This window comes from Ovis aries, chromosome 4, assembly GCF_016772045.2.
Source record: "Ovis aries strain OAR_USU_Benz2616 breed Rambouillet chromosome 4, ARS-UI_Ramb_v3.0, whole genome shotgun sequence".
Classification (NCBI taxonomy): Eukaryota; Metazoa; Chordata; class Mammalia; order Artiodactyla; family Bovidae; genus Ovis; species Ovis aries.
Genome location: NC_056057.1, coordinates 11027594 through 11038510, shown reverse-complemented (window position 1 = coordinate 11038510; position 10917 = coordinate 11027594). Strand labels below are relative to the sequence as shown.

Below are 10917 nucleotides of genomic sequence, written 5' to 3'. Positions count from 1 at the left end.
GGTCCCTTTCATAAAGTTTTGGCTGACTTCTCATTTCTTTTTAAAATGTTTTCAAATTGTGTGTATAAAATATTTCCAACATATAGAAACGAACCAAAAGATAATATGATACCTATGTACCCAGTACCTAGATTTTAAAAATGTTAATGTTTTTCCATGTTCTCATCAACCCTTCCTTTTGTTTTTAAATGCTACAGACACAGAGGAAATCACCATTCCTACTTTCTCCCTCCAACCCTCAAGGCTTCTCTCAGCTGGTCTAGCTCATTCACATCTAAGGTTTTTATCTACTACGCATGTAATTATCTGTATGCTTTGTATTATGTTACAAGTGTTTTACTTCTTTATTGAAATTTTCAAGCTTCCCAGGTGGCTCAGTGGTGAAGAATCTGCCTATCAAACAGGAGATGCTGGTTCGATCCCTGGGTCGGGAAGATCTCCTGGAGAAGGAAATGGCAACCCACTGCAGATTTCTTGCCTGGGAAATCCCATGGACAGAGGAGCCTGGCAGGGTACAGTCCATGAGGTTGCAAAGAGTCCGATACAGCTTAGCAACTAAACCACACCATGTATGATGTTGCAAGTGCTTTACTTCTTTTTAAAATTTTTATTAAAATATAATTGATTTGCTATGTTTTGTTAGCTTCAGGTAAACAGCAAAGTGATTCAGTTTTTTATATATATAACCTTTAAAAATTCTTTCCCTTGCTATGTTATCACTGAGTATAGTTCCCTGTGCTATACAATAGGTCCTTGCTGGTTATGTTTTATGTATAATAGTGTGTATATTTTAACCCCAAACTCCTAGTTTACCCCTCAAGTATTTTAAAAATTTATATCATCCCTGGTGTAATCGTATATATCTTGCTGTACCTTGCTTTTTCTTACCATATTCTATTTTTGAGATTCATCTGTGTTGATATGTGTGGATTTAGTTTATTCATTTTTGCTCCTGAAATAGTCATCCGTGGGTATAGCCACCCATTCACCTTTAGAGGGGCAGTTCGACCATTCATGCTGTCAGGCGAGTATATTCTCTTCGGTTCTGTCTCATCACAACAAAGATTTGAAGTGATGGACATTACAGCCCTCGGCAAGTCATAGCTCTCGGGTCTTGGACAGGCTGTGTTATAGCTCTCAGGTCTCGAACGGACCATGTTATAGCTCTTGGACAAATCAGTGTTACAGCTCAGTGTTATAGCTCTATTTTATTTAGATAATAGCAGGAAAATCCATCCTTGAGGCATGAGGGCATGTCAACCCAAAGACGCAAAGGGAAGAGCACCCCAGTGCATGGGAGAGAGAGAGCGACCCCCAGCCCTTTGGCTCCTCTTTTTATATGTTTCGTTTTTCCCCCTGGGCCTGTCCTATGTGAATTGGGCCAGCCAAGAGTGTTGTTGTTCTACCTGAGGTCTTCACTCTGGTCCTCGGACCTTCCTTTGTTCTATTTTTGCAGGCTTTTCTCTTCCTTATCTTTTAGCCACCACCATTCTGGGCTCCTTTTCCGTATTCTAACTACCTAACAATGCCTTTTTGCTGTTCTAAGCAGTACTGCAGTGAACATTTGTGAACATTTATAAACACGGTTTCTAGGGCATGAACCTCTCCAGGCAGAATTGGGTACACAATACCTTAGACTCTGAAACCCAGTTGCCCATTCCAAATCTGTGTTCTACCACAAAGTCACAACAGTGTGGTCCTGGGTGTGTTATTTAATTTCTCCATGCCCGGTTTCCTCTTCAGTAAAATTAGAATAATGATAACACCTCCTTCAAGAAAATAAAGCTGTGAGAACAGAGTCTTACACAAAGGAAGCATTCAGTGTATGATAGCAGTCAATATTATTAGGAAGCAGTTCTAAGCATCTGTGGCTTTACTGCTGCTGCTGCTAAGTCGCTTCAGTCGTGTCCGACTCTGTGCAACCCCATAGACGGCAGCCCACCAGGCTCCCCGTCCCTGGGATTCTCCAGGCAAGAACACTGGAGTGGCTTTACTAGGTAATCCCAAATTGATTTTCAGTTGGTTGTAACAGTATATGCTCACCAGCACTATCTTAGTTTGTTCCCCACATCCTCAGCAGGGCTTGCCATTTAGCACTGTGACTTCCTTACTCTTTTCAAATTCAAGAAGATCCAAGAATGAGCTAGGCTAATGGGAGGAGGGAGAGGGAGTGCTGGTGATGAGTGATCAGGAGGTCAGCTGACCTCCAGGAGGAAAATAATCAGTGGCAGATTTAGGAAAATGGAGGAATGTGAATTATTTTAGGTGGGAAGAAAAAGATCATTTATAGAGTCTGCCTCACTGGAAGGTCCAATCCCAAAGAAAGGCAATGCCAAAGAATGCTCAAACTACCGCACAATTGCACTCATCTCACATGCTAGTAAAGTAATGCTCAAAATTCTCCAAGCCAGTCTTCAGCAATATGTGAACCGTGAACTTCCTGATGTTCAAGCTGGTTTTAGAAAAGGCAGAGGAACCAGAGATCAAATTGCCAACATCCACTGGATCATCAAAAAAGCAAGAGAGTTCCAGAAAAACATCTATTTCTGCTTTACTGACTATGCCAAAGCCTTCGACTGTGTGGATCACAATAAACTGGAAAATTCTGAGAGATGGGAATACCAGACCACCTGACCTGCCTCTTGAGAAATCTGTATGCAGGTCAGGAAGCAACAGAACTGGACATGGAACAACAGACTGGTTCCAAATAGGAAAAGGAGTACGTCAAGGCTGTATATTGTCACCCTGCTTATTTAACTTATATGCAGAGTACATCATGAGAAACGCTGGACTGGAAGAAACACAAGTTGGAATCAATTGCCGGGAGAAATATCAATAACCTCAGATATGCAGATGACACCACCCTTATGGCAGAAAGTGAAGAGGAACTAAAAAGCCTCTTGATGAAAGTGAAAGAGGACAGTGAAAAAGTTGGCTTAAAGCTCAACATTCAGAAAACGAAGATCATGGCATCCGGTCCCATCACTTCATGGGAATTAGATGGGGAAACAGTAGAAATAGTGTCAGACTTTATTTTGGGGGCTCCAAAATCACTGCAGATGGTGACTGCAGCCGTGAAATTAAAAGACACTTACTCCTTGGAAGAAAAGTTATGACCAACCTAGATAGCATATTCAAAAGCAGAGACATTACTTTGCCGACTAAGGTCCATCTAGTCAAGGCTATGGTTTTTCCAGTGGTCATGTATGGATGTGAGAGTTGGACTGTGAAGAAGGCTGAGTGCCCAAGAATTGATGCGTTTGAACTGTGATGTTGGAGAAGACTCTTGAGAGTCCCTTGGACTGCAAGGAGATCCAACCAGTCCATTCTGAAGATCAGACCTGGGATTTCTTTGGAAGGAATGATGCTAAAGCTGAAATTCCAGTACTTTGGCCACCTCATGCGAAGAGTTGACTCATTGGAAAAGACTTTGATGCTGGGAGGGATTGGGGGCAGGAGAAGAAGGGTAAGACAGAGGATGAGATGGCTGGATGGCATCACGGACTCGATGGACATGAGTCTGAGTGAACTCCTGGAGTTGGTGATGGACAGGGAGGCCTGGCGTGCTGCGATTCATGGGGTCGCAAAGAGTCAGACTCCACTAAGCGGCTGAACTAAACTGAACTGAACTGAAGGTGTCACAATACTAAGGAATAATGTTAACAGAGGGTGTGTATAAGGTGGAATTGTGAAAGTGTTAGTTGCTCAGTCACGTCAAACTCTTTGTGACCCCAAGGACTGTAGCCCACCAGGCTCCTCTGTCCATGGAATTCTCCAGGCAAGAATACTGGAGTAGGTTGCCGTTTCCTTCTCCAGGAGATCTTCCTGTCCCAGACATAGAACCCTGGTCTCCTGCATTGCAGGCAGATTCTTTACCCTTGGAGCCACCAGGGAATAATGTGAGGGGAGGAGAAACCCCATTGACATGAGGAGATAAGGACACCGAGTTTCCAAAAAAGAAGTCAATGGAAAACAGTATTTTTTTTTTCTGAAGACCAGCAGACCAGAGTCACCTCTGTGATAAAGCATCAGCACCTGCAACCTCTCTGATTTGTTCCTTTCACTCAATTCCTGCAGACCCTGCTGTCCTCCAGACCCCGACTCCATCACACCTGTGTGGCTACAGGGACTGACCATGGCATGCTGAAGCAGACCGGCAAGGCAGGTATTAGCATTCCTGTTTTATCAGTGCAAGGACTAAGGCTCAGACAAATTCACTGACCTGCTCAAGACTGTACATCTTGAAAGCGGTGAAATGGAGACCAGAGCCTGGGTGTTCTGATTCCGAGTCTAGGGCTCTTTGCACGAAAAAATTGATAATCATCTGATTAATCATCTTTCATTCTCAACTCAGATCTTCAGAGGGTCACATTTGTCTCAAGACAATCACTACTCTTCTTTTTTGCTTTCAAGGACTTTCATTACTAACTCTTTTCTCTCTCTCAATTCTCTTTCCTATCACCTTCTTAGCCATACTCTAACCTCTCCACCCAGGACATCTTGTCTGATTTGTGGGTTCACTAAGTTCTTTCCCACCTCTGTGCTTTGTTCATGCCATTCCCCTCTCTCAAAGAAATTTCCCTTCTTTCTCCACCATCATTTTAGGCCCAGTTTAAATCTTATATGTTCTGTGATTGCTCCAGGGAACACTTTCTGAACTGCCACAATGGATATTTCATCATGAAACATGACTCTATTGTACATTCTCTTGATGTCCTCAAATTGTTACCCTATACAACAAAATGCAGAGTAGATCACTGCACAGTTGTTTGTTTGCTTTTTTTTTTTTTAACCAACTACTTCTTTTTATATAGGGATCTTCCAGTTACCCTTAGACTAACACTAAACATACTTGATAAAATATGAAAGATACTTGATAAAACATGAAACATACTGATGAACTATGAAGGGATCAGAATTAATAGGAAATACAAAGTATGAAGACTTGGAAGTTAGAAAATTGATAGTCACGGTAAAATTCCCTAAGCCATGATAGAAAATTTAAATGACAAACGTGTAAGGCAAGCTGGTTAAAAAGATGCAGAAACAGAGATCAGCACCAGATTGAAACAGCATTTGCTGTTCCTTCTCTGATGGCTCTGGATTTCTGGCATTCTGCAAAACAAAGGAAGTGACTTCTAATCACTACTTAACAAATAGTTCCCCCATGCTCAGAAACAAGCAGTATTAGTCTACAAATGATGATCACTTTGTATACTCACGCAGCGAAAGTTGTATTCAGCATTTTATGAACTGATGCAAAAGTTTGTGTGCATATTCAATTTTCCAAACTTAATGAGCATCTCATATATGTAGAGATATCAAGAAGAACATTACCCCTGCCCTTGGGGAGTGAAAGTATGTGTAGTTAGGAGAAAGTACTCATATCTATGCACAAGTAAATTGGTCCTTTGCAGAGCAATGTGTGAACTAATGTAAGTTCACATAAAGTGTATGTATTTCCATACACTGATACCAACAATTAAGTGGAAGATTTCCAAAACAAAGTCAGTAAAAAATACGCACTTCATTTCATGTAAAGGAAGGGGAAAAACAGTGTAATGTCTGCAAGGTATTGGAAGTGGAAACACATACATTATCACAATTCACCCAGTAGAAAATACAGAGTATGTATTGCTGTAGGGGAAGTCAATTCTGACTGCATGTGGGAACTGTTTCTTTGACTTGCTTTTCCTTGTTTTTGTTGCTATAATCATACATAATGGCCTGCCTCAGAGAATCCCGCTCATCTGCCTGACTGTTGAACTAAAGTGCCTTTGTTCAGGACCCTGTCCACCTGTAGATGGCAGGAAGGAAGAAATTAACATATCCCCTGCCTGAGGCTTGCCATTCTAGGAGATATTTGGAAGATTAATGGACTTTTTGCATTGTTTCCTCACCTCTCCCCATCTCCAATCCATAAGATAACCTGACATCCAGACCCTGACAAGACGGTTATTTTGAGACATTAGTTTGCCATCTTCTGGGCCTGCCGGCTCTCTGAATGAAGTCCTATTCCTTGCCTCAACACCTGTCTCTGATTCATTGCCCGATTGTACGGTAAGCTTGGACCCTGTAACAGTACTAACGTTCCCATTTGATAATAGGAGATGGCTAGATGTTTAAATTAACTTTCCCTAAGTCATACAGCAAGTTACTGGCATAGTTAAAACAAATGATATTTTGGGAACAGTCTACATCATGAAACACTGAAGCTGTATATTTTTCAATGCATGCAAGTACTCCCAGATACTCCTTCAACAATGAGTAAAAAACTAAAATATGTTCATAAAATATTTGTTTTACAAGTAATGCAAATGACAGGAAACGATGCTTTCTTATCCCCCTAGGTCAGGAAATCAGAGAATATTTAAAAAAAAAAAAACCACAAAAACAAAAAAAACCCCAAGATTCATTAACAGTGTTTCCTGAGGAAGAATATAGACTTCCAGACGGTGCCAGAATTCCACATTACTGCCTGAATTCAAAGATTAAGGGTGTGTTTTGCCCACACCCTACATTTTTGGGAACGTAGGCCTTGCCATTATGTAAGTTCTACTCACAAGGCTAACATGACTCTCCTCTTCATGGGAGAGCCCTTCTTCTGATCCATAACATACATATTTTTATATGTACTTTATCTATTAACCAAACTGACAGATATCACCCAGATTAACACGAACCTATTTATCTCTACAACTGCCAGCTCCTGTAAATGGTAGCAGTTACACAAGACAGAAAAATCTCTTGGAATGACCTGCAGACTTGTTTCAGTCATCCACAGAGCCATAAAATGGGTTGGATTCAGAATAGAGAAGTGACTGCTTTTAAATATGATATAATTTTTCTCCCAGACCAGTTCTGAGCACCTCGCACACTACAGCCCTGCAGTATAGTATGGGCCTTTGTTGGGGCTTATATTTCCCACCTGTATTCCTTTTTCTTTCTTCAGCAAGTCTGTCTTTGTGCCAACTGCTAAATAACCATAAATTTTGTTCTTATAAACCTTAATGAATGCTTGGCCAAGATGCTGTAACTATTGGCTTCTACATTGGAGCATAAATGGAAAGGGGAAAAAAAAAGTGTGCACTGTGAAAAACTGGATAAAATGGAAAAAAAGATCACAGCAAACCCAAAGTCGCAATTTGCCTTTAATGTGAAGGAGGCCTTGTTTTCACGGTGTGGCAGCTCTCAGGGGTTTTAATCTCAAAGTAGCTGATCAATTTAAGGTAAGTGGCAGGCATTTGGCCTGGTTCCCAGGCTTTGCTTTGCTGCTCTGAGAAAAGAAAGGATTCAGTCAGACACACAGACAACAGGCATCATCAGCGGCTCCCACATTCCAAGCATTTTAACACAGATTAGGTTGGCATGATTCTACTGTTTACCGAAATCTCCTAGCTGTTGCATTTTTCCTTCTCCTTGCCACGGTTATCCAAGATGGTTTTCTCAGGTCAGGACCTTCATATGCCAAATAGCTCGCAAGGCCGCAAAGGAAAACAGAAGAGCATGGGTCAAGACGTCTGATTAAAATGCTGTTTCACTGGCTCACTGCAAAATACGAGACTGCAGACAGCAGGTAATTGAGCACTGAACTTTTTGCCTTAGGCGTGCATCGAGACAGGAACTGTTTTACATGCATTCCTGAGAGGGGAAGAAAACGAAGATAATTTCTTTAACAAGGACAAACTTAATTCAGCCAGAAGTGCCCCATGGATTAGCAGGGTGACTGGTGGTTATTTTCTCTTCAGATTTTATAAGCAGGAGCCATATTACATATGTTAAGCAACATTGTAACCAATAAAGTCCGTGTGTTAAACATTTTCAGATTAATTACTCTTCATTTTTTCAGAACAGTAATATTAAATGAGCTTGACAGTTCCCTTACCAATATCTTATTTTCCTAGCAAAAGTGAATTTCTTAATCCATTTGACCTGTAACCTAAGTTACATAAAATATGTATTCAGTGAATCAGACCAAAAAATATATAAAAATTGTTTTTCATGTGTTTTTGGCTATAACATGCTTTTGTACAAATTTTGTATTTTTAAGTACATTTTCACTGTCTTTAAAGATACTCTGTCTTTAATACATTCAAGATGCCTCTTCCCTTACTCATCCTTATGGGAGATTTCTATGTGTGTTTTTCTCTCAGAATTTTATCAAAACAAGTAACTGATATGAAATTTTAAATATAATTTTTCTAGCTATTAAACTTTTTAAGCACAGTGTCCAAATTATTACACTTTCTAAATCCAAAGTGCCTTAATGTTTCATAAATTTACATTGACATGCTTCTTCCAAAAATAATATTGTTCCAATTAAGTAGTTTATGCTAAGAATAAATACTTTTTTGTGGGGGGGCATACCTACAGCATGCAGGATCTTAGTTCCCTGACCAGGGATTGAACCTGTACCCCCTGCACTGAGAGTGCAGAATCAACCACTGGACTTCAGGGAAGTCCCAAGAATATATATTCTCGTCAATAAGGGTTAGCTTAGGGTTAAGTTAGCGTAAATGCAATTGTATGCATTTATTTTAATTTCAGATATTTCCCTGGTGGCTCAGACAGTAAAGAATCTGCCTGCAATGCAGGAGACCTGAGGATCTTCCCTGGGTTGGGAAGATCCCCTGGAGTAGGAAATGGCAACCCACTCCAGTATTCTTGCATAAAGAATTCCATGGACAGAGGAGCTTGGTGGGCTACAGTTCACAAAGAGTCAGACATGCCTGAGTGACTAACACACACATATTGCATATGCAAGGGTGTTTTAAAAAAAAATACTATGTTTCCTCATTGATTAAAAATAAAAGGGGATAAATAAGAAAGCAACTTACAGCCATCATTTTGTTTCTGCTAGATGTGTCTGAGATGTGATGTCTGGAACTGCAGTAGCCATCTTGCAACCATGCCAGGAGCTAACCTGAGACCAACCTGACACGCTGAGGATGGCAGGCAGAGAAGATGAAAAGAGCATGGTTCTTAATTAGGCCACTGAGCTACAGAACAGAAAATCCTGGGAGCACCCAACCTGAGACTTCTTCTTATGTGATATAATAAATTCCCTTTCATTCACGCAACAGTATTTATTGAGCACCTACCATGAGAGGATGCTCTAGGTACCCTATTATAGATGTTTGGAAAAAGAAAGTGTTAGTTGCTCAGTTGTGTCCAACTCTCTGTGACTCCATGAACTATTGCTCGCCAGGCTCCTCTGTCCATGGGGTTTTCCAGGCAAGAATAGTGGAATGAGTTTCCATGCCCTTCTCCAGGGGATCTTCTTGACCTAGGGATCAAACTGAAGTCTCCTGCGTTGCAGGCAGGTTCTTTACCATTTGAACTATCTGAGAAGCAAGTGTTTGGAATATGTTGATAAATAAAGTACACAAGAGCCCTACTCTGGTAGAAGTAACATTCCAGCTGAGATAGATAAATTAAAAACATAAAGAAGAAAATACTATACTATCTTAGGAAGTGGTAAATGGGGAAATGTAAAAATAGAGCATGGTGAAAAGAATCAGGACTGCTGGAATAGAGGGAACAGTTTTGGCTGAATAAAGTGAGAACTGGTCAGCCTCACTGAAGAAGGGAGATTTGAGCAAACACGAAGGAAATGAAGTGTTCTTGAAGGCATAGGATGTGGGGATTTGGGGCTTTTTATTTTTCTTTTTGTTTCAAATCCACTAAATGAGGAAGAGAAGTGAAGAGACAGACAGAAAGGGAGAAACTGATGTTGATTTGGGATATATCTGATCCCAGTTCCACCTCAGATCTTCCTCATTCTTGAGAGCCAAAACATTCCTTCCTTTGCTTAAGTTGCAACTGGCTTTCTGTCACTTGCCACTGAAAGGGGACAGACTAGTACATTTTAAATTGTTCACATGAATTATCTCTGCTTCTACAGACCACAAGTCCAAGTAGCCACTAGACCATAATTCCATCCTGTATATAATGAGCTTTGAGTTTCACACTGAAGGTATCTAGGGAATGGTCGTCAGGACAGTGTGATATCGGTCAAAGAACATGTGAGTAAATCAATGTAACAGAATAGAGAACCTAGAAATAGACCCCCATAAATAGAGTAAACTGATTTTTGACAAAAGAGCAAAGGCAAAACAGTAGAGCAAAGACAGTCTTTTCAATAAATGATGTTGGAACAACATCACGCTGAAAGAAAAAAAGAAAGGACCTAGACAAGAACCTTACACCTTTCACAAGAGCTGACGTAAAACGAATCATATAGCTAAATGTAAAACATAAAACTATGAACTCCTAGAAGATAACATAGAAGAAAACCTAAGTGATTATGGTTGGGTATGGCACTGACTTTATCCACACAACAGTAAAGGAATGATCTATGAAAAAAAGAATGGATAAACTGAACTTCACTGAAATTAAAAATTTCTGCTCTGCAAAATATCAGGAGAATGATAAGACCAGACACAGACTGGAAGAAAGCGCTTGTAAGAGACATACCTGATAATGGATTGTTATTCTAAATATACTAAGAAGTCTTAAAATCAACAATAAGAAAACAAAATCAGATTATAAAGGGGGCCAAAGATCATAACAGATACCTCACCAAAGTAAATATACAGATTGAAGAAGAGCATATGAAAAGAAGCTCCACAATGCATGTCACCAGGAAATAAAGTACAAATTAAAACAAGATACCACTACACCACTATCAGAATGACCAAAATCCAGAACACTGACATCAGCAAAAGCTGGTGAGGCATTTTTCTTCATTGCTGATGAGAATGCAAGATGGTGCACTTTGAAAGACACTTAGGCAGTTTCTTACCATCTGATTGGCTATCATCAGTTGAGTCGCTCAGTTGTGTCTGACTCTTTGTAACCCCATGGACTGCAGCACACCAGGCTTCCCTGTCCATCACCAACTCCTGAAGCTTGCTC

The 10917-nt window shown here is 40.3% G+C and overlaps 1 long non-coding RNA gene across 1 annotated transcript; it reads right to left on the bottom strand.

The window, feature by feature from the left end:
- Nucleotides 1-7133: 7133 nt before the first annotated feature.
- On the bottom strand, nucleotides 7134-9317 carry LOC121819371 (uncharacterized). The gene is made up of 3 exons (XR_006059574.2): nucleotides 8838-9317; nucleotides 7386-7641; nucleotides 7134-7276 (listed from the first exon to the last, which is right to left on the bottom strand). It is a non-coding gene; the product is annotated as an uncharacterized LOC121819371 (long non-coding RNA).
- Between the last annotated feature and the right edge of the window lie 1600 nt (nucleotides 9318-10917).